The sequence below is a fragment of the Lactuca saligna genome, chromosome 7 (genome assembly GCF_052625555.1).
Source record: "Lactuca saligna cultivar CGN05327 chromosome 7, ASM5262555v1, whole genome shotgun sequence".
Classification (NCBI taxonomy): domain Eukaryota; kingdom Viridiplantae; phylum Streptophyta; class Magnoliopsida; order Asterales; family Asteraceae; genus Lactuca; species Lactuca saligna.
This window is the reverse complement of record NC_136423.1, coordinates 22,140,496-22,165,476: the sequence shown is the minus strand read 5'-3', so window position 1 is coordinate 22,165,476 and position 24,981 is coordinate 22,140,496.

Below are 24,981 nucleotides of genomic sequence, written 5' to 3'. Positions count from 1 at the left end.
CTCTTAATCCATAAAGTTGATGACTTTATGCCTGTGCATGGCTGAACAAGCCACCAACTCCCATAATATTCCATCCTCTAACCCTAGAAGGCTTATTACCTAAGCATGACCTCAAACTAACAATAAAGATGGAAACTTTATGGCTCTAAATCACTACTAGCACTATATGGGGACAGATCTCAAACCATGGAGCACTTTACACTCATAAAGTCTCCACCTTTGGGGTTTTTAGCCCTAGCAATAGCACATGCAACAACAAATCAAAAGAAGACGAAAGTTTTGAACTTTATACCTCTAAGTGTAGTCCCTTGCTCTGTAGATCTCAGATCCAAAATGGCACCTCAAGCTTTAGCTTCCAAGAACTCCTTTCCTTCTTCTTCATTAAGTCACCAAAGCACAATTAGCTCCAATAACACTCACGCACACTAAGGACGGTGAGAAGCTCTCTTTTAGGGTTTCACTCACTGATATGGAGGCTGAGAAATGAGCCTTAGCACCCTTTAAATAGTGCACAAGACGGATTAGGGTTTTGCACATGGGCCGGGTACGCCCGGCATAACTCTGGGTACGCCCAGTGTACCTTGGCGATTCCGCGTCCAAACTAAGCACACGAGTACGTGCAGCGTACCCCTCTGGTACGCCCAGCGTACTCACTTGCTAAGTTCTCTCCACAAAAGGGCTAATCATGACTAATAACAAAGAATAAGGGTAAAAGAAACGCACCTAAATCTCGGGGTGTTACATTATACCCCATGATAGTGTGTGTGTGTGTATACACACACACCAAAGTATTCTTGCTTCAAATTTATTTTCTAAAAAATAGTTTTTTATGTGCGTTGTATCTTTTCTTTTTATAGAACGTAAAATAAAAAATTCTACACACGGCAAACTCGTTTTCCTTTTCATCTTATATGCTCACCAGAAAATCATAGTCTCTTGATGTTTTTTTATATGCTCACAGGAAAATGATATAGTATCTAACCCATCTTGTTATTGTAGGGATTATGTGAAAATTTTAAGAAGTTGTATCATATATATTAATCGGTAGTTGGTGAAGGCATATCTATACAATGGCGGAGCTAGAAACTTTTATATGAGGTACAAACATTATCAATAAATATTTTATGTAGTTATCATATTCAGAGCATTAAAAAACATGATATAATCTTTTTAGCTGGGGGTACAATAGTATAGAACATGTTTACAAATAAATTTTTTTATATAAATAAAACAATTTTTTTTGGGGTAGTGTAGTACCCCCAATGCCCCATCTGGCTCCCCACTGTATTTATAAGATTGGAGAAGATGAAATTTGCTCATATTCATAAAATGGCTTGGGAGGCTTTAAATATTAAGATAAAAAGATAGTTGGATATTGTTAAGATTGATGTTCATAAAACATTAATCAACCGAGAGATAATTCTATCCTATCATGTTTTCTCATGGCCTTATACAAAATTACAAAACAAGGAGCTTTGATTCTCTTTAGATTTCCATAAATTGTAGTGAAAATAGCAAGAAATCGTGACTTTGACGTAGTATCTATAATGTTGCTTCCATGCATGGAAATCGTGACTTTGACGTAGTATCTATAATGGTGGGAGGGCAACGAGGGTTTGTCATTGTGCGTTTGGAAGAATAGCAGTTCATTGGTGGTGCAATCCATACAATTTCAAAATGTGTAGACCAATGGGTGGGGGAAGTTCATCGACGTATGAGGGATGGGTTTCACTGGTGGATCACGAAAAATTCTCAGGCACTGTTGGAAAGGAGACAGGAGTTCGTTCGAGTCCTTATGGATCGAAGGGTAATTCACAAGTGGTCTAAGGGTTGTCTCATGTGGTTTATTGGAAAACCATATCGCATTGGTGGTTATCCATGTAGAAGAAACAAGAAGAAAACCAAAGGTCTAAGATAAAATTTAGAAGTACTATGTTTCAGTAAATATTCTTTAACAACATTATTTTGAAAAAAAATAAAAAATAAACTCTACACTTCTACAGTTTTATCCACAAGTGGTCTAAGGGTTGTCTCATGTGGTTTATTGGAAAACCATATCGCATTGGTGGTTATCCATGTAGAAGAAACAAGAAGAAAACCAAAGGTCTAAGATAAAATTTAGAAGTACTATGTTTCAGTAAATATTCTTTAACAACATTATTTTGAAAAAAAATAAAAATAAAAAATAAAAAATAAACTCTACACTTCTACAGTTTTATCCATAGTGGATTATGTTTGCAATCTTATGACTAACTCAAAGTAGAGGTTGGAAGGCCGTTATTACACTCACCGAACCCGTTGCAAAAGTGTGAAGGATATCATTGGGTGCCTGAAATCGACCGAGAAATATATTAATGACAAAAATTGAAGGCATATGTCAAAGAGGTTCCCTCCTAAACACCATGATCACTCAAACCCCCCCCCCCCCCCCCCCCCCCCCTCTCTAAAAATAGTTAGAAAAATATATTTATTATTTATTGTCGTTTCATATGTAACTTATAAAATTGTATTGGATAAATATACATAAAACCGTGTTATGTTTATGAATATTTCTTAATAACTGTTTCTGATTTTCATATTTCTTTTTAATAAACTTATCATTTATGCACTTATAACCTCACTTGCTTTTGGAACCAAGATGCCATTAATCATCATATGCGATTTTAATATAAATATTATATAAACTTAGCAATTGTGATGTGATGACTATGCCAATCAAATGACCTAACTAGCGATCATTATAAATTGGTCATCATTAACATCATCTATAATTTGAGACTTTAAATATTTCCTATTTTCTTTAGTGTCCTTTAAAGTCATGGATGATTGACAAAAAAAACCTTCATCAAACATCATCAATATTGCTCAACAGAAACACGACAATGGAACATTGTTACATGGATTAATACTATAATTTAAATGCAATGATAATAATGGATAATTAAGTAATTTTAATATGAAATATTTTCAAGGAATTATAATTGTTGGTGTACAAAATATCTTAAAAGTGTTTAGAGGTCCACTTAACATGAGTATTGTGTAATTTTTAGTGTTTGGTAATAACTAACTTTAAATTTTAACTCTATTATTATTTAGGATCAATTTTGTTTGTGTTGATGATTTTACATCACTAATATTATTTAAGTGTAATAAGATTAAATTGTTGATCAATGTCACATTGATAAATATTGGACAAGTTAGGATGGTGTAGAGCACACATTTGTTTAAATTTGTCTTCAATGAAAGTACACTGTTATTTTGGGGCGAAACCCTTGAACAAATGGGGGCAGCGCCCCTGGGAGCGGGGTCCAAGGGGTGTTAGCCCCTAGCGGGGTTCTAGGGGCAGAGTCATGTGGCAGTTTTAAGATAGGAAGCTTTTGTTATATGATCATTTCAAAATCAGTTTTGGTACTATTCCTTTTTTTTATAACATCTTTAACATTCTCTCTTATGTTTCTCTCATTTTCTGAATCTTCTCCGATTAAAGATTGGGAGTACCACCCAAATACTTTAATCTGAAAGTGGTATACATGATTCTCAGAATTTTCAAACCCTTCTTTTCTAACAAAGATTAAAGCATTTTTGTGATCATGGCAAGTGGAGATTCTGTGAAGGAAATGACAAGTAAGTTTGACAAATTGAACAAGTTTCAAGAGCAAGACTTTCATAGATGGAAAAAGAAGATGAAGCTTATCCTTACCACTCTAAAAGTGGTGTATGTTTTGAGTACACCCATGTCAGTCTTACCAGAATCTGTTGAAGATGAACCTTTGGAGGCAACAACAAGGACATCAAAGTGGGAAAATGATCATTACATATGTCTTTGTCATATTCTCAATGCTATGTCTAACTCTCTATTTGATATCTATCAAAATTTCGAATCTGCAAAAGAACTGTGGGATTCTCTTGAATCCAAGTACATGGTTGAAGATGTTTCTAGCAAGTAGTTTCTTGTCAATAACTTTATGGGTTACAAGATGGTTAACTCCAGGCCTGTTATGGAACAATTCCATGAAATGTTAAGTATTCTAGGACAATTTGGTCAACACAATCTGAAAATGGATGAACCCATTTTTGTAGCTATGATCATTGACAAACTGCCCCCTTCTTGAAAGGATTTTAAACACAATATGAAATATAACAAAAAGGAATTGACTTTGACTCAACTTGGAAGCCATTTACAGATTGAAGAGTCCTTAAGGACTCAAGAGCTTGATAACAATATCAAAGGCAAGAACCAAGTTGGTTCCTCTTCTGTGAACATGATGGATGGAGAAGGATCAAAGAATCAAAAGAAGTCTAATGGAAAACTGAAGTTTAAAGGAAAGGATGACAAGTCTTCCAACAAGAAGGCTAAAGTGGTTTGTTGGAATTATAACAAACCGGGTGTGACATCCCCAAAATCACGGCCAGAAAAGACCGGTTTCATTTATTCTTTTAAAATAGTTCCAAAGTAAATCTTTTTGATCTAAAAGAGTTGCAGAATTTGTTCCCAAAAACAAAATATGATAAAATAATATTTACCAAAGCATTTCATAAAGAAATGTATTTTCATTTTATAATCAAAACTTGGGATGTCATGTTCCGATACAGAACAAAAAGCATAAATGACTTATTACAAGCCATAAAACAGTTACATACATGTACAAGCTTATAAACAAAATAACTTGATGATTCATCCATCTTATGCCCTCGCGCCACTACCTGTAATACAAATAAACTGAGTGGATCAAGCTTGGGAGCCTGGTGAGCATATAGGTTTTTTCATCCCACAATAAATAATTATATTTAATTTCATCAACCAACAATAACACGATTATCCATTCCCGTTATCCTCACTTTATGTCCCTAAAACAACATCTATTACAAGGGACCTAAATTAGGATTTTCATCGGGACGGACATTACTGCAAGGGGTTTCCTCAGCAATAGATGTCCTAAAGGCAACCATGAGGGGGATAGAGTACATCGATGAACACATCATTCACAACACCTACAAGTTATGAGCATGCTAGCGTTCCACAGGACTGTCTAAAAAGAGTTTGTGGTTGTCATCCATACTCCGCTAGATGACTAGGACAACAACAACAACATCGAGGCCTCTCATCAGTTTATCACACGACAACTATCTACCCAAGTTCTACCCAACATTTTGTAGATAAAAATCTACATATGCATACATATGTAACTTAAAAACTCAAAACATATTCATTTAATACTTGTTCCAAATATACAGATTCATTCCAAGTAACAGATAATATATATCTATATACACATAACACGTATTCACTCGGATATACTTTATATCTATGTGTTAGAAGAAAAGGATACACTCACCTGAAAGGCCAGTCGGGACCGAGCCGCTGCAGGGGCTTCGGGGAAGAAGCCCAAGGGATCAGATGGGAGGCCGAAAGGCCAGTCGGGACCGAGCCGCTGCAGGAGGTGCGGCAGGCCGCACGAGGGGGCGTGCAGGATGGGATCGTCAGGCTGCTACAAGTGCGGCAAGTTTGGGCATATCAGCAGGGATTGCACTGCTCCTACGCCAGTTATTCAGACATCAGAGTTGCTGTGTTTCCACTGCAACCAGAGGGGCCACAAAAAGGCCAATTGCCCCATGTTGACAGTTTCAGCGCCAGTGAAGGCGCCAGCTCCAGCGACCCTGCGGATCACGGATGGCCGTCAGGGCAAGGCAGAGGCTCCAGTGGTAAGGAGTCGGGCATTTCAGTTGACTGCCGAGGAGGCACGTGCCGCGCCCGATGTGGTGACGGGTATGATTCCTTCCTTCTATCTTTTATTTTACGTTGTTATGATATTGATATGTGCTCCGTGTGTATACATGTGTATTAGGATCGTTCCATGTGAACGGCATCCCGGTTCAGGTATTGTTCGACTCGGGTGCATCTCGATCGTTCGTTTCTCTTGCTCTTAGCAAGAGATTTCATGAGACTTCAGGCGAGTTAGATTGCCCGTTAGAGGTAGAGATTGCTGACGATCGATCGGTGCGAGCATCGATGGCGTTTCGAGATTGTGTTTTGTGACTGTTTGAGGAGCGTTACCTGGTAGACTTGGTTCCCATTCCATTGCGTGGGAACAAGGTGATTATTGGTATGGATTGGTTGAGCCCTAATGGGGCAGTGATAGATTGCGCGCAGCAGCTAGTGCGAGTCAGGACCCCAAGCGGGGGAGAGTTAGTAATTCATGGAGAGCGGCCGCAGTGTGGACCCACTGTATGTTCAGCAGCGAGGGCTAGGCGTTACCTTCAGCAGGGATGCGCGGGTTATGTCGCGTATGTGATGGATACCCGGGAGGCGGGTAAGGCGACCGTGAGCGAGGTCCCGGTGGTTCGAGATTTTGCTGATGTTTTCCCGGAGGAACTACCTGGGATACCTCCGGAGCGACAGGTGGAGTTCAGGATTGACCTCATTCCCGGTGCGGCTCCGATAGCCAAAGCACCATATCGGTTGGCTCCTCCCGAGATGCAGGAGTTGTCTACGCAGCTGCAGGAGCTGCTGGACAAGGGATTTATTCGGCCGAGCAGTTCACCCTGGGGAGCCCCGATTCTGTTCGTAAGAAAGAAGGACGGGTCGCATCGGATGTGTATAGATTATCGGGAGCTGAACAAAGTAACGGTGAAGAACCGATACCCGCTTCCAAGGATTGACGACCTATTTGACCAGCTTCAGGGAGCATCTTGGTTCTCCAAGATTGACTTGCGTTCGGGGTATCATCAGATGAGGGTCAGGGAGGAGGATATGCAGAAGACTGCGTTTCGGACGCACTATGGTCATTACGAGTTCGTGGTGATGCCGTTTGGGCTCACCAATGCTCCTGCCGCGTTCATGGACCTCATGAACCGCGTGTGTAGACCGATGCTGGATCGGTCTGTGATAGTCTTTATCGATGACATCTTGGTCTATTCCAAGACTCGGGAGGAACACGAGGAGCATCTGAGGGAGGTATTGGAGACCCTGAGGAGGGAGAGCTTGTATGCCAAGTTCTCCAAGTGTGAGTTTTGGTTGCGCGAGGTGCAATTTCTTGGACACCTCGTCAACCAGAACGGGATTCTGGTTGATCCGGCCAAGGTCGAGGCCGTGATGAGATGGGAGGTCCCGAAGTCTCCATCCGAGATTCGAAGCTTCCTGGGATTGGCGGGCTACTATCGGAGATTTATCCAAGATTTCTCCAAGATAGCCGTACCCCTGACGCGATTGACGAAGAAAGCCGTGGTCTTTCGGTGGGGACCCGAGCAGCAGGCTGCGTTTGAGATGCTGAGACAGAAATTGTGTGAGGCACCGATCCTAGCCCTGCCTGAGGGCGTAGAGGATTTTGTGGTTTACTGCGATGCGTCCATTTCAGGGTTGGGTGCAGTTCTGATGCAGAGGGGGCATGTCATTGCCTACGCTTCGCGGCAGCTCAAGCCTCACGAGGCAAATTACCCGACGCACGATTTGGAGTTGGGGGCGATGGTCTTTGCCCTCAAGATTTGGCGGCATTACCTCTACGGGGTTCGGTGTACCATCTACACGGACCACAAGAGTTTGAGGTACCTCATGGACCAGCCGAATCTGAATATGAGGCAGCGGTGGTGGTTGGACATGGTGAAGGATTATGATTGCGAGATCCTTTACCACCCGGGGAAGGCCAATGTGGTGGCCGATGCGCTTAGCCGCAAGACAGTGCCGATCAGGGACGTCTGTTTGAGGATGACCGTGGTGACTCCCCTGTTGGAGCAGATTCGGGAGGCTCAACAGGAGGCTATCAAGGAGGAGCATCGGAAGAGCGAGCATGTGGTGGGTCAGGTTTCCTCCTTTGATTATGATGGCAGAGGACTTTTGACATTACACCGTAGGGTGTGGGTGCCGTATCACGGTGGCGTGCGTCAGATTTTGATGGAGGAGGCGCACAAGTCCCGATTTTCTATTCATCCCGGGGTGACGAAGATGTATAGGGATCTTCGTCCGGATTATTGGTGGCCTTGCATGAAGCGGGATTTGGCATGGTACGTCGAGCGGTGCTTGACCTGCAGGAAGGTCAAGGCTGAACATCAGAGGCCGCATGGCAAGATGCAGCCGTTGGACATTCCACTGTGGAAATGGGAAGATATCACGATGGATTTTATCACAAAGCTTCCCAGGACCGCACGGGGAGTGGATTCGATTTGGATCATCGTGGATAGATTGACCAAGAGTGCTCACTTTATTCCGATTCAGGAGAGCATATCGGCCGAAAAATTGGCCGACATCTATATCAGGGAGATTGTGGCACGGCATGGGGTGCCAGTATCGGTAATCTCGGACAGGGATGTGCGTTTTACTTCCAGATTCTGGAAGAAATTTCATGACGAGTTGGGCACTCGTCTACATTTCAGCACCGCCTTTCACCCGCAGACAGATGGTCAGAGTGAGCGGATCATCCAGACTTTGGAGGACATGTTGCGGGCGTGTGTACTAGATTTCGGTGGTAGCTGGGATACCTATCTTCCTTTGGCTGAGTTCTCCTACAACAACAGCTATCACGCGAGTATTGACTGACCCCCGTTCGAGATGTTGTATGGGCGGAAGTGCAGAACCCCGATATGTTGGGGGGAGGTTGGCCAGAGAGTCATGGGAAGCACCGAGGTGGTGCTAGAGACGACCGAGAAGATCCAGCAGGTTCGGAGTAGACTTCAGACTGCACAGAGTCGGCAGAAAAGCTACGCCGATAGACGTCGATCCGACTTGGAGTTCCAAGTCGGGGATATGGTCCTCCTGAAAGTCTCACCTTGGAAAGGTTTCATTCGATTCAGGAAGCGGGGCAAGTTGGGCCCAAGATTCATCGGGCCGTTCAGGGTGGTAGCCCGGGTGGGCAAGGTGGCGTATAGGCTGGATCTGCCAGCCGAGCTCAGTCAGATCCACAGCACCTTCCATGTTTCGCAGCTGCGGAAGTGCCTGGTGGACGATTCAGCAGTAGTACCATTGGAGGATATTCAGGTTGATGACAGCTTGAATTACATCGAGCGCCCAGTCGCAATACTTGACAGAAAGACCAAGACGTTGAGAAACAAGAGGGTAGAACTAGTAAAGGTGCAATGGCAGCACCGCAAGGGTTCGGAATGGACTTGGGAACCGATGGACGAGATGATGGAGCTTTACCCCGAGCTGTTTCAGGACCGGGCAGCAGACTTCGAGGACGAAGTCTAAAATAAGTGGGGGAGATTTGTAGCACCTGGTTTCCGGTATGTGAATTTTATTTGAGCATTGCCCTAATTTAGCCTTGGACTCGGCGAGTCATAAGGTCCGACTCGCCGAGTAGGGACGAGACTCAGGACACGTTTAAGTGGGCGACTCGGCGAGTCACCGCTGCTGGATGAAACCCTAAGTTTCAAGGGTTTGCACCCTATTTAAACCCTCATTCCGCCCCAACTCGTCCCCATTCACCCCCAGAACTCCCCCAACATCGTTTTCCCTTGTTTCCTTGAGAGATTGAAGTGTTCTTGGTGTGTTCTTGAAGGTTTTGAGGAGAAAGAGGAGTAGATCAAGAAGAGGAGAAGGAGATCAGCCATCTTTGTGTCATTTCAACATTTTCCTTGAGGTATATCTCGTTTTTCCCCTGTTTCTATGCTTAGGATTTCATTTGGGACACCCTTGAGCAATTCTTCAAGCTTGTTTGTGCTTAATGTTTCGTAATAAGTGGATTAACCTTTAGATCTAGGCAAGATTGAGCTCCAGGAGCTCAGATCTGTTAGCTTTATGGCCCCATGTGGCTTGTTCATCCTAGATCTACCCTTTTGAGGCATTTTGCACCCTAAAATCCACATTAGTGAATATCCACACGTAAAGTTGGAAACTTTACGTGTGATTTGTGTCCTAGAAGTCCAGATCTATGAATGGCATGGACTGAAATCGAGTAAATCGGTGTTTTTGGTGGATGCATGGCGGCGACTCGGCGAGTCGTATTGGCGATTCGGCGAGTCTGGTCGCGAGTCACCGATTTGGTCCCTTCATGATGTATCGAGTTGAGCCGTGAGTCACAGGGGGTGACTCGGTGAGTTGGGAGCTGAACTCACCCATGTTAGGACTCGGCGAGTCAATGCCCTGACTCGGCGAGTCCAAGGCAATCTTCATAGATCAAGAACAGACTCGGCGAGTTGTTCATACAACTCGGCGAGTCTTAGCATAAAGTGTTCTTCGGATGAAGATGAACTCGACGAGTTGTTCATACAACTCGGCGAGTAGGATGAAGGAGTTGAATGGCAGTTAGAAGGTGAACTCGTCGAGTCATAGCCCGACTCGACGAGTAGAACCAGGGACCCAGGACAATGGTTTGCTAGGGACTCGGCGAGTGGAGATCCACTCGGCGAGTCGGGTCAACTGAAAGTTGACTCTAGCATTGGCTTAGAGCTAGACCGGGGATAAAATGGTCATTTTATCTAAAGGACAGTTAGTAGTGTTTGATTGAGTATGTTGTGGGAATTGCAGCCGGAGGACTCCCGGAGCAGCAGCAGTCAGTTAGTTCCCGATCAGTTCAGCAGCTACTTTGAAGTGAGTTACCTTCCAGTAGCGGTGGGTCTAAGGCCACAATGCCGGCCCACCAGTAGGAGACGTATGATAGATGATTGTCTTTGTGATATCATCTAGGTTTGCTATTACCTGTTATGTTACATGCTATCATGATACGTTATGCAATAGTAGTAGAGTTCGGTTGTTAGGACCGCTGGGTAGTCAGACACTCCAGAATTTTCTGACTGTATGTGATGGTATGCTTGTATGTTGGTCTGTTATGTTATGCGATAGAGGTAGCGGGAGGGGACCAGTCCCCGAGGATCGGTTGTTAGGACCGATGGGTAGTCAGCACCCCAGAATGGCTTGACATGGGTAGTCAGCACCCCAGAATGGCTTGACATGGGTAAGACGGCACCCCAGAATGGCCGTATGGGTAGGTCGGCACCCCAGAATGGCCGTACCAGGTAGTCAGGCACCCCAGAATAGCCTGGCAGTACGTATGTTATGTGTTTGTATGGTATGTGGTACGTTGGGGGAACTCACTAAGCTTTGTGCTTACGTTTACAGTTTTGTTTTCAGGTACCTCTGCACCGAAGGGGAAGGAGCCGTCACGGTAGCTGCACGTCATACACACACTCTTCGGTTTCCGCATTTACGAGATTTACTGGGATTGTACTCTGATATTTTGATGGGATGTATGGTTTGACTTTTTAGAACATGGTTGCGATGTGTTATGGTGTGATCAAACAATGTTTTTATTTATTAATGTTTTCTAAAGTAATACCTTAAAAATGAAATTTTCGGACGTAAAACTTGGGTCGTTACACTTAGAGAGAGTATCAGGAGTGAGAGAGTGATGGAGGAGCAACCAAAATCGGTTTAACCTTGATTTCTATTTATAGGGTGAAATTTCTGCACTCACGTCGTGAGTTTCTAATACTCACATAGTGGGGATTGATCATCATTGCATGCGTCATCACAAGTGGGTTCTGATAGAGTCCAGGTGATGTCATTTTGAGTTCACATCGTGAACACAGTGTTCTCGTCGTAAGTTCTGACACAGGATCAGATTTTGTGCCCTGAACTTCAGAAATTCATATCTTTTGCATACGATCTCTGTTTTCGACGTTCTTTATATCCATGCATAGGTGAGATTATGCTCTATAACTCTTGTTTAGACTCCATCGGCTAATTTGGAATTTAACTTTATTATATTATTTTAGTAGGCTGGGATACGAAAACTCCATTAGAAAATCATATATTCTTCATCTGACTTCCGTTTTCATCTGTCTTTTTACCGTTGGACCACCATCGATGACATCTTTGATTCTCGTTTAGCTTGTTTCTGTCAAATATCACTCGATCTCAATTTCGAGATTTGGGTTGCATACTGCTTAGTCGAAACTTCGAAAAATCGTAACTTCCTCATACGAAGTCAGATTTAGACGTTCTTTTTATATAAGCTCTCGGTTTAACATATTCTACGAATTTCATTTAGATCACTAAGGCTAGATATCGCTCTATCTTAAATTCGTATTTTACGTCATTCAGTGTCGTGTCGGTTCCGTCGCGAAACTTTGACAGATCATAACTTCTTCGTTATAACTCGGATTTCGGCATTCATTATATATTTAGGATTATATAACATTTCATTTTGACGCTTATTTTTATCCTTAATTCATTTAAGTCACACAATTAAGCACAAAACACATAATACTTAAATAATACATCTTTATTATTTCAAGACGATTTACAAAGGTTAACATAGACTATTACATCGCTATTAATGACAAGCCCAAAAACACGTGCGTTACACCAGGTCACTTCATGAAAGATTTTCGTTTTCATAAATTGAACAAGGATGGTGTTGGACCAAGTGGATCCAAGGATCAAGAAAAGCAACAAGGTCAGTGGTGGTTGTCGGGACAACCAAATAAATAAAAAAAAACCCTTGATACGACAACATACAAAAATGAATTGTAATAGCGGTAATAGGGATCGAATCCACAGGGATTGGTTCGAATCAAATCTATGCATTCAATTTCTACGAAATAAAAATATAAAATTATATGGGGGGGTTTTCAAAATGTCAAATGCGATAAAAACTATTTTACAAAAATAACAAAAATGGAAAATACAAAATCTATAAAATAAAACGTTCCAATATCGGGATAAATCACAAGTTCAATTAGTTGACTAATTATCATAATTTTGTGGTGCAATGAGTTTAATGGATACTAATTTGGCTATAGCAATCTAAGAAGCTTGAGATCACCTAGATTTTTCTTAGTTAATACAATGGTTAGAGAAGCTCATAACATATTTTTTTTTAGTTAAAGTCATAATTTCCATGAGCATGTAATTAATGAAAATTAACTAGCATTAAGATTTAAAAATCACCAAATCCAAGAGGAGTCAAAATGCTTTCACTACCACATTGGAGAAAATATTTTCATGATTGTCTGAAAGATAAGCAATCACAAGAACCATTTGTTGCTTGTTAATTTGAGGATCTATTGCGTAATCAAGAAATTAACCAACAAGTTAAACATTCACATATCTAAACTCATGATTAAAGACATATGAACATAATAGATGTTTTACTAGAAAATACTTTCATAGCATACCATCAAAACCACACAAAACTATTCCTAATCAATTAATTGTTCCATAAATTCACCCAATATTGAAAATAAAAACTAACAACACATAATAATAATAATAACAATAAAAAGGATATAAATTATACCAATACCGATTACGAAACGAAGATAACAAAGCTTCTTGAAATCGTCACTTTTTGTTGCTCCAAAAACTCCATCCATAATCCAAGTATTAATAAAAAAAATTAACCTAACCTAATCTAATTAAAAAGATAAATAACTCATTAACAAATTATGATTGTGAAATCATAAATGCAATTTTCCAAAAAAAAAAAAAAAAAAAAAAACAAAAGAGACAGAAGTCAAGAAGAAAACCCAAAGAGGCGCCGTTCTTGTTCTTCCCCTACACTCATTGTGTTCTTTCTTTTTCTTAACTCCAAAAAAAATGCCCTACTTGCGTGACTTGTTTTTTCATCCACCACTAACACAAATGTATTGGGCTAATAAATAATTCATGTGGGCTGCTTGAAATTAAAATTTAGGCTGCTGGAAAATACACTTGGGCTATTTAAAATTTGAAAATGGACTGCCACAAGCTTTATATATTGGGCTGCCATAGCTAAAGCTGGCAGCTTCGTGTTCTGATGTTCACGAGGCCAAAAACCCAACCAGAACTAGTCCAAATCCGCTCATTTTTTGTGAGGTCTAAGATTGATAAGTTCGGAAGATGTCCGTAAAATTTCAGCTCAATTGGACGACGTTTGCCCCTCCGTCTGATCGTCTGAAGAAAGCCGTGCAAAGCTGTCAAAATCCGAAAATTTAATTTATATCGCTATGTTTTTCTTTTCGCTTTCGGATTTTGCTACGAGACTTCAATCGTGGTTGCAAGGAATTCAATGTGGCTTTAACAATTCTCCAAAATACCATCTTGCTCGAACAAATCTACAAAAAAAAAAAAAAAAAAAAAAAAAAAAAAAAAAAAAAAAAAAAAACCTTAAACGAGTAAAAATATTCAAAACAATAAATCTAACGATTTAATGCAAAAAGAATATTAAAAATGCTAAAAGTAAAAGAAAACGATTGCTAAAATATATACAAATAATCGAGCTATCAAAATCCCCCAAGCTTAACCTTTCCTTGTCTTCAAGGAAAACAATACGGAAAAATCAAACCGAAGAAAAACAACAAAAATAAAAAAGAAATACGACAAATGCAAATTTATCAAAACTAATAAAAAAAAGTTCTTTTTTTCAAATACTTTATTAAAAATAAAAAAATAAAAAAAATAAAAAAAAAAAAAAAAAAAAAACTTCACCAAAATTATGTAAGTTGCAATTAAGACACCGACTTAATGATCATGCAAAAAAATCCAACTTATATCCAAATTAGAGAAACAAAAACGGAAATTAGAAATTTCAACAAAGGGGACAAGCAACATAACTACTAAGCCTAATATGTCAATTTCAACAAACATAAACTAGTTAAATAAACTTAAAGTACCATCAAAATACAAATTATCATACTAATGCAACATGAGAATGCTTTTTTTTTTACATATAAAAACATGAAACTAACTAAATAAAATGCATAAAAAAATAATCCTAAATGAAAAAAAAATAAAAAATGAAATGATGAAAAATAAAATAAATAAATAACCCTCCCCCAAGCTTTAAACATTTCCTTGTCCTCAAGGAAACCAAGAATAGGAGAAAACGGGAATGATAAAACAATCAAAATAAAAAGAGTGAACGTCTTCGGTAGCAAATCAAAACAATACCGTTTAGAAATAAAAACCTTCATTTTAGATTTAAGAGTCACTTTAAGTGATGAACATTTGTTACACTTCTAGCAAAGGGATACATACGAAAGAGATACAAAACTATTTATGCATACTTCACTAATATGGCGCACATGACACAATTTGTGATCCGATCTAGCCTTCACATCACAAGAGGCTGTCCCCCCTTTGCATACCACTCACTAGTCACAACTCTCTTCCAAATCAAGGAACAAGATCAAGAAAAATAACTCGAATCTAATGGACAAAAGAGAAACGAGCTATATACAAAGGTTGATAAAACTACAATCATCTAAAGATACTAGTGCTCCTATCAAAATGAGATCCATGCGAAGAGAATACTCGAGCAAAAGATGATAATGAAAAACTATTGTAGTTACCAACAAAATATAAATTCTAGCCTAAAAAATACATCAAAACGGAAATAGAATATATAAGAAGAAATCTAATCTAAACATCTAATAAAAGAAAAAAGAATGTAACTCGCTTGGCCCGGCCCTTTTCATTATTCTTTTATTTTTTCTTTTTGTTTTTTTTTCCTTTTTTTTTAGACAACAAAACCCCAAAGATACTATTACAAATACAAATGCTTAAGGTACTAACAAAAAATCTATAAAAATACAATGAACGAAATACTAAAAACATCTAACTATATTCGCATTTTATAATTGCGATAATATCCGACTTTTCAAAACAAAATTTTTTTTTTTCTTAAAAACTTTTAAAGACTAAAGTCAACAAAAATGAAGTTCAAAGTTCACATAATATCAAAACTTGACTTTTCCAAACTAAAATAAATACATATGAAACTTCACATAACACATACTAAATACTAGGCTTCTACCAAAAAATTATCGAAATTAATACAAAATTTTTCGAACGACATTTTTAAACAACTTGCCTTTGATTTACAAAACACAAAAATAAATATATAGAAACTTACATAAGCAAAATGAACAATACTAAAAAGGGGTAGTTGTCTTTTTTTTTATTCTTTTTTGTTTTGTTTTTTTTTTTTTTGAAATTTTATAAAATAAAAAAATGAATGTAAATTAACTTAAACTAATATGTTATGCAACCTAACTAAAAATGCATGAAAAAGTAAAAAAAAATAAGGGAAATGCCCCACCCCAAGCTTAAGAACAAGCATTGTCCTCAATGCTTAAGGAAATGGCGGAAAGGACCTAAATCGGAGGGTCGGGCGGCGGGAAATGCCCGTGACGATAATGGTAGTCCCACATATCTTGGACCTAGCGGGAAGTGGGAGGGAAGGAGTGCTCCAATCGGTCAACGCGACTCGCCACATCTTGGATGGCTCTTGTATTCTCTTGCGTTTGGGTGTCGATACGCTGCACCGTGGAGAACATTGTGGCAAATTGGTCAAAGAAAGTAGGGGGGAAATATGGTGGAACTTCGTATCCCCCCTGCTGCTGCGGCTGAAACTGAGGCTCGACGAACTGTTGTGCAGGCTGAAACTGGGGCTCGGCGAATTGCTGTGCAGGCTGAAATTGGTCATCCTCATCATCTACAGGTGGAGGGTAGTCTGACGGAATGATCCATTGATCGGGATTGGTCGGCTCAAAACTTCCGATATACTCATGGGGGAGAATGAGGTATGGTTGGTTGTCAAGGATCCACATGGGCCCGACAACCGAATCCCGGATGAGTTGCATTCGGCGAATTGCGTTGCCGTCAAGACTAGAGGGACCGGAAGCCTTCTCGAATGGAAGAGTAGAGAGATGAAGTTGAAGCGGTGGTCGGGATGCAATAAGGGTGATTAATCCCCCAATGAAAATGTCTCCTTTGTCCATAGTTGTGAGGTTGTAACACTTGGTGAAGAAAAAAGGAGGCAAAATCCGGCCGCGGACCGTTCTCACGAGTCATGCACCAAAGAAAAAATAATTCCGCCTTTGAAATCTGTCCCACTTCGGAGCGGGAGAAAATGGTGTATGTGAGAACTCTATGCGCTAGGCGCAAACATGGGTGAATTATGGAGGAGGCCTTTGACGAAGACGATGAATATTGTGGCTCATTGGTAATTTGTTGCCAAAAGTAATGTTCATTGAAGTTTCCGGGCCATGGGTCTTGTTGGTAATATAGGTTGTCCACGGGAGCACCCATCAAAGCATTCACGACCCGATGTGGTAGAGATTGTTTCTTGCTGAGGATTTGGAAGGTGACGGTTTGGGCTTCCTCCTCGGGATTGAATGTGGTAAGAAATTCCAAGGTGGGTTCAACATAGGTGGCGGCGCGGTTATGGAGGAATGGACCCCACCCGATGTTGTTAAATAACGCTTGGACTCCATCGAGCACCCCAAGACTTGTAAAAGATTCCCTATGGAGGAATTTTGTTGACTTGACTTGACGCTTATTTGAAACGAGAAAATCATAAGTTTTACGATCCTCACGATTCAACAAACGAAACGGGGGATCCTTGGATTTTCCCTGCGACCCTCCTTTAGAGGAAGTTGCTCCCGTCCCCGTTTTTGCGCGCTTGAACATTTATTCGGGACAAAATTTTACCGATAATAACTTTCAACCACAATAAATGCACACAATACCAACAACAAATGGGAAATTGAGGTATGAACAATCAAGTTAAAAGAATGAGATTACCCAATTTCTTAGACCCGGGATGAACTAGTGCCACCAAAAATATTTCGTCAAGACACACCCCAAGCTTGCAATTTTGCTCCGTATTTGACGCTTTAATCGCTAAAACAACCCCACAAACTAGCTTCAAGATGACTTTCCGGCGAATGGAGTAGCGGCACCCGGAATTTGACGGAAATTTTTCGTGAGTTTTTGCGGAAAGATTTGTATGACTAGAAAGCTCTTGATGAGAGAAACAAAACTCCGTGCTCGGATTCTCCAATGGTGGCCGGAGTTGGCCGGAAAACACGAAAATAGGTGGTGGTGGGTGGTGGTGGCGCCCGGAATTCCGGCCACAGATCGGACCGGAATTTGGGTGGGGTTTGTAGAGGAAGAAAAATGGAGAAGAATGGCGGTGGTTTCGTGAGATTCCGACCGGTAGAACTCCGGGAAAATGGATTTTTGTGAGAAGTGGGTTTAGTGTTCTTGAGCTTCTAGAGAGAGAATGGGGGAATTGGTTAGGTTAGAATGAAGAAGAAGAGTGTTGGAGGTGTTTAATCTTTGTTCAAAAAGGGTCAAACCCGGTCAATGTTTGGTCAACTCATTAAATCTCTTGGTCAAAGAAAGTCAAGGCAGTCAACGGCTCAAAATCTCAGTCAAACGACCAACACGCGGGTTGGGCACGGGCCGCGTGCTGGCCGCGTGCTGGCCGCGTCTAGCATGCTCGGATTATTCTGACCTTACGCGCGGGTGGAGCTCCGGCCGCGAGTACTGGTTACTCAAAAAATCCCCAAGTCTTTCGAAAACCCACGCGGGTGAGGCGCGGGCCGCGTGCTGGCCGCGTGTACTGAACTGAGTTTGAGCTTAACCCCACGCGGGCTGGACTCGGGCCGCGAGCTGGCCGCGTCTACTTGCTAGAAAAGTTTCTGATCACTCACGCGGGCAAGGCTCGGGCCGCGGGTTGGCCGCGGGTACTTCTGCACATCAAAAATGAGAGTTTTCCAAAACACTTGATTTTTTAAGCCAAAACGATCCCCTTAAGGCCCGGTAAAAAAAACATTTTTTGACAAAATTTGGAGTAAACGGGGAACGTTTGGTGAAACCTTTCAAAAACTTATTTTAATTCCAAAAAAAAAACGCTTTGCAAAATGGTTTATTTGAATTAAAAAAAATGGTGAAAGCACATTGCTTTCCAAAAATGCCCTTCTTTATCGTCTTTGGCGAGACGTCCTTCTAGCTCTCTTCAACACATCGGGACATCCAAATGGATGACTTCAAGGGCATTAGCATTGAAACCTTCATAGAATGGCTTCAACCGGTGCCCATTGACTTTGAAGGTTTGTCCCGTCTTTTCGCTTTGAATTTCCACCGCCCCATGGTTAAAGGTCTTAATCACAACGAAAGGTCCAATCCATCTTGACCTTAGCTTGCCTGGAAATAACTTCAATCGTGAATGGTATAGTAAGACCCTATGCCCGCCTCAAAATGCTTCCGGGAGATGGACTTGTCGTGGAAGAGCTTTGTTTTCTCCTTGTAAATCCTTGCGTTTTCATAGGAGTCATTTCTCAATTCTTCTAGCTCTTGAAGTTGAAGTTTCCTATGCCTTCCCGCCTCATCAATGTTGAAATTGCATTGCTTGACCGCCCAAAATGCACGGTGCTCTACCTCGACGGGAAGGTGACATGGCTTTCCAAAGACCAACCTAAACGGGGACATTCCTATCGGGGTCTTGTACGCAGTCCGATAAGCCCATAAAGCATCGTCAAGTCTCAAACTCCAATCCTTCCTTGTTGGATTCACTGTTTTCTCTAGAATAGACTTCACTTCATGATTTGAAACCTCCGCTTGACCATTCGTTTGAGGGTGATAGGCTGTGGAAACACGATGGGTCACGTGGTACTTCTTCAATAGAGCCTCCATCATTTTGTTGCAAAAGTGTGTCCCTCTATCACTAATCAAAGCCCTAGGCACACCAAACCTTGCAAAAACATTAGACTTTAAAAACTCGATAACCGTTTTGGCATCGTCCGATCTTGTGGCTTTTGCTTCAACCCATTTAGAAACATAGTCAACCGCGAGTAAAATGTAAACGTTGCCAAATGAGACGGGAAATGGGCCCATGAAATCAATCCCCCATACGTCAAAAATTTCACAAACAAGGATTGGATTTTAGGGCATTTGGTTTTTATGCGAAATGTTTCCCGTCCTTTGGCATCGCTCACAACTTTTGCAAAACATATAACAATCGCGTGACATGGTTGGCCAAAATAATCCACACTCAAGGACTTTTCTCAAAGTCCGGTTAGGTCCAAAGTGTCCCCCACAAGCGAATTCATGGCAGAATTGCAAAATGGATTGGTGCTCTTGTTGGGGTACACATCGCCTAATGATTTGATCGGGACAATGTTTCCACAAATAAGGCTCATCCCACACATAATATTTTGCATCATTTTTCAACTTGTCTTTTTGAGCACGTGTGAATGTGTCGGGATAACTTTTTGTGACCAAAAAGTTAACGATATCGGCATACCAAGGAATAGATTGAGTAAGGGAAAAGAGATGCTCATCCGGAAACTCGTCCCGCAACGGGAGAGGAGTTTCGTTTGAAGTGATCCGGCTTAGATGATCGGCCACAAGGTTCTCGCACCCGCTCTTGTCCCGGATTTCCAAGTCAAATTCTTGTAACAGTAGGATCCATCGGATGAGTCTCGGCTTTGCATCTTTCTTTGTCATCAAGTACTTGAGAGTCGCATGATCCGAATACACTATGACTTTGGTACCAAGTAGATATTGTCGAAACTTCTCCAGAGCAAACACTATGGCCAATAGCTCCTTCTCTGTGGTAGAGTAGTTGCTTTGAGCATTGTCTAGTGTCCTTGATGCATAATAGATCACATGGGATGCCCTCCCGTTCTTTTGACCCAAGACGGTGCCTATCGCGTAATTGCTTGCATCACACCTGATCTCAAAGAGAAGATCCCAATTTGGTGCTTGCATGATGGGAGCGGATGTAAGCAACTCTTTAAGCTTGTCAAAAGCTTCTTTGCACGCCTCGTTGAACTCAAAATCAACCTCCTTTTGCAAGAGCTGGCACATTGGTCTTGTTATCTTTGAAAAATCCTTGATGAACCTTCGGTAGAAACCTGCATGGCCCAAAAAAGAACGAACTTCCCGAACACAAGTCGGGTAAGGTAAGCTTTGAATAACATCAATTTTGGCCTTATCTACCTCAATTCCTTTTTTAGACACAATGTGACCCAAAATGAGACCTTGACTCACCATGAAATGACATTTCTCAAAATTCAAAACCAAGTTTGTTTCAATGCATCTTTTTAAAATTTTTGTGAGATTGGTCAAAGCATTCTTGAAAAGAGTTGCCATATACCGTGAAATCATCCATAAAAACCTCAATTATGTTTTCAACATATTCCGAAAAGATGCTAACCATACAACGCTGGAAAGTGGCCGGGGCATTACACAATCCGAATGGCATTCTACGGTATGCGAAAGTGCCAAATGGACATGTAAAAGTTGTCTTTTCTTGGTCCTCCGGTGCCACCGGAATTTGGTGAAAACCGGAGTACCCGTCTAGACAACAATAATGGGATTTCCCAGCCAACCTTTCTAACATTTCGTCAATGAAAGGCAATGGGAAATGATCTTTTCGTGTGCTTGCATTGAGTTTGCGGTAGTCAATACATACTCTCCACCCGTTTTGCACACGGGTGGGGACCATTATACCTTTGTTGTTTTCGACCACCATGATCCCCGTCTTCTTTGGAACGACTTGCACCGGGCTCACCCATTTGCTATCCGAGATTGGATAGATCATCCCCGCATCTAGGAGCTTCAAAATCTCTTTCTTGACCACTTCCATCATCGGCGGATTCAACCTCCTTTGTGCATCCCGTTTCAGCTTGCATTCATCCTCCATTAAGATCTTGTGCATACAAGTGGAGGGGCTCAATCCCTTGATATCCGCAATCGTCCATCCCATGGCTTCTTTATGCTCCTTCAACACCTTGACGAGTTGTTCTTCTTCAATTTCGGTTAAGTGAGTTGAAATGATAACTGGAAGGGTTTCATTCTTCCCCAAATAGGCATACTTCAAGTGTTGAGGTAAGACCTTCAATTCCAATTCAGGTGTTTGAATAAGGGATGGGGGCAATTTTGTATGATTTGGGGGCAATTCAACTTGTAACATCCCCCTCTGGCACGTATCACAATATTATCCGTTTTGGGCCACTCGGCACGAGGACTTCCCAGGGGGTCACCCATCACGGTACTACTCCCGCCCGAGCACGCTTAACTGCAGAGTTCTTATGGGATCTGCTGCCCTCATGGCTTTAAAACGCGTTGTGATAGAGAAGGTATCAACATCCCTTATAAGGAATGCTTAGTTCTCCTTCCCAGCCGATGTGGGATCAGATCTAACCCACTTTCACCCCCCATTATAGGGTTCGACGTCCCCGTCGAACACATCGACCCGTGCCCTAGCTCTGATACCATTTGTAACATCCGTATTTGTAGCACCTGGTTTCCGGTATGTGGATTTTATTTGAAGTATTGCCCTATTTTAGCCTTGGACTCAGCGAGTCACAAGGTCCGACTCGCCGAGTAGGGACGAGACACTGGACACGTTTAAGTTGGTGACTCGGCGAGTCCATATCCTGGACTCGGCGAGTCACCGCTGTTGGATGAAACCCTAAGTTTCAGGGGTTTGCTCCCTATTTAAACCTCATATCTGCCCCTTGCCAGCCCCCATTCCCCCCCAGAGCTCCCAATCCTCATCCTAAGCTTGTTTCTTGTGTAGTTGAGGCTCTTGTGTGCATTCTTGAAGGTTTTGAGGCAAGAAGGGGAAGGAGATCAAGAGAAAGGAGAGCCACCCAAGCATCATTGTGTTTTTCAGCTGTATCATTGAGGTATATCTCGTTTTTCCCCTGTTTCTATGCTTAAGATTTCATTTGAGACACTCTTGAGCAATTCTTCAAGCTTGTTTGTGCTTAATGTTTCGTAATAAGTGGATTGGCCTTTAGATCTAGGCAAGATTGAGCTCTAGGAGCTCAGATCTGTTAGCTTTATGGCCCCATGTGGCTTGTTCATCCTAGATCTACCCTTTTGAGGCATTTTGAACCCTAAAACCCATGTTAGTGAGTATCCACACGTAAAGTTGGAAACTTTACGTGTGATTGGTGTCCTAGAAGTCCAGATCTATGAATTGCATGAACTGAAATCGAGTAAATCGGTGTATTTGGTGGATGCATGGCGACGACTCGGCGAGTCGTATAGGTGACTCGGCGAGTCTGGTCGCGAGTCACCGATTTGGTCCCTTCATGATGTGTCGAGTTGAGCCGTGAGTCACAGGGGGTGACTCGGTGAGTTGGGAGCTGAACTCACCCATGTTAGGACTCGGCGAGTCAATGCCCTGACTCGGCGAGTCCAAGGCAATCTTCATAGATCAAGAACAGACTCGGCGAGTCTTAGCATAAAGTGTTCTTCGGATGAAGATGAACTCGACGAGTTGTTCATACAACTCGGCGAGTAGGATGAAGGAGTTGAATGACAGTTAGAAGGTGAACTCGACGAGTAGAACCAGGGACCCAGGTCAATGGTTTGCTAGGGACTCGGCGAGTGGAGATCCACTCGGCGAGTCGGGTCAACTGAAAGTTGACTCTAGCATTGACTTAGAGCTAGACCGGGGGTAAAATGGTCATTTTACCTAAAGGACAGTTAGCAGTGTTTGATTGAGTACGTTGTGGGAATTGCAGCCGGAGGACTCCCGGAGCAGCAGCAGTCAGTTAGTTCCCGATCAGTTCAGCAGCTACTTTGAGGTGAGTTACCTTCCAGTAGTGGTGGGTCTAAGGCCACAATGTCGGCCCACCAGTAGGAGACGTATGATAGATGATTGTCTTTGTGATATCATCTAGGTTGCTATTACCTGTTATGTTACATGCTATCATGATACGTTATAGGCAATAGTAGTAGAGTTCGGTTGTTAGGACCGCTGGGTAGTTAGACACCCCAGAATTATCTGGCTGTATGTGATGGTATGCTTGTATGTTGGTCTGTTATGTTATGCGATAGAGGTAGCGGGAGGGGACCAGTCCCCGAGGATCGGTTGTTAGGACCGATGGGTAGTCAGCACCCCAGAATGGCTTGACATGGGTAGTCAGCACCCCAGAATGGCTTGACACAGGTAAGACGGCACCCCAGAATGCCCGTATGGGTAGGTCGGCACCCCAGAATGGCCGTACCGGGTAGTCAGGCACCCCAGAATAGCCTGGCAGTACGTATGTTATGTGTTTGTATGGTATGTGGTACGTTGGGGGGACTCACTAAGCTTTGTGCTTACGTTTACAGTTTTGTATTCAGGTACCTCTGCACCGAAGGGGAAGGAGCCGGCGCGGTAGCGGCACGTCATACACACACTCTTCGGTTTCCGCATTTACGAGATTTACTGGGATTGTACTCTGATATTTTGATGGGATGTATGGTTTGACCTTTTAGAACATGGTTGCGATGTGTTATGGTGTGATCAAACAATGTTTTTATTTATTAATGTTTTCTAAAGTAATACTTTAAAATGAAATTTTCGGACGTAAAAATTGGGTCGTTACACAACTTGCTTGACATCTAATCTTGTGGATTTCTTCATCTCCATTTTATTTACTAACTTCTCAACTTCCGGATTCAAATAATAAAGCTTTAATTGCTCGGCTAGCTTTCCACAATCGAACCCTTTGCTTAAGATCATCTCCAATATATCACCATTGGATAACTCGAACAATTCTTGAGTAATTGGCTCGACAACATCAACAAAGTACAAAGATGAAACATCACTAGGATATCTCATGGCATCATAAATATTAAAACTTATTGTTTCACCATCAAACTCCATTGTCAAACTTCCCGCATACACATCGATCTTTGTCCTAGCCATCTTCAAGAACGGTCTCCCAAGCAAGATTAGAGCCGATTTGGATGATACTTGCTCATCTAGATCAATCACATAGAAATCCTCCAGGAAGACCAATTGGTTCACTTGCACTAGGACATCTTCCAAAACACCTCTAGGAAAGACACTTGATTTATCCGCAAGAGAGATAATGACACCGGTTTCACTTAAGGGTCCGACATTCAATGATTCATACACCGAGTAGGGCATGACGTTGATAGAGGCACCAAGATCAAGCATAGCACTACTAAAAGTGACATCCCCAATCTTGCAAGGAACTGTGAACATTCCGGGATCTTTGCATTTGGGTGGAAGTTTCCTTTGTAAAACCGCGGATGCGTTTTCATTCATCAAAATTTTCTCATTTCCCTTCAACTTCTTCTTGTTGGTGCAAAGTTCTTTCAAGAACTTTGCATATCTCGGAATCTGCTTGATCGCATCAAGTAGAGGGATGTTTACTTCCACCTTTCGGAAGGTGTCCAAAATCTCTTTCTCCTCCATATTCTTCTTTGAAGTTGCAAATCGGGAGGGGAATGGTGGTTGAGTGGCTATG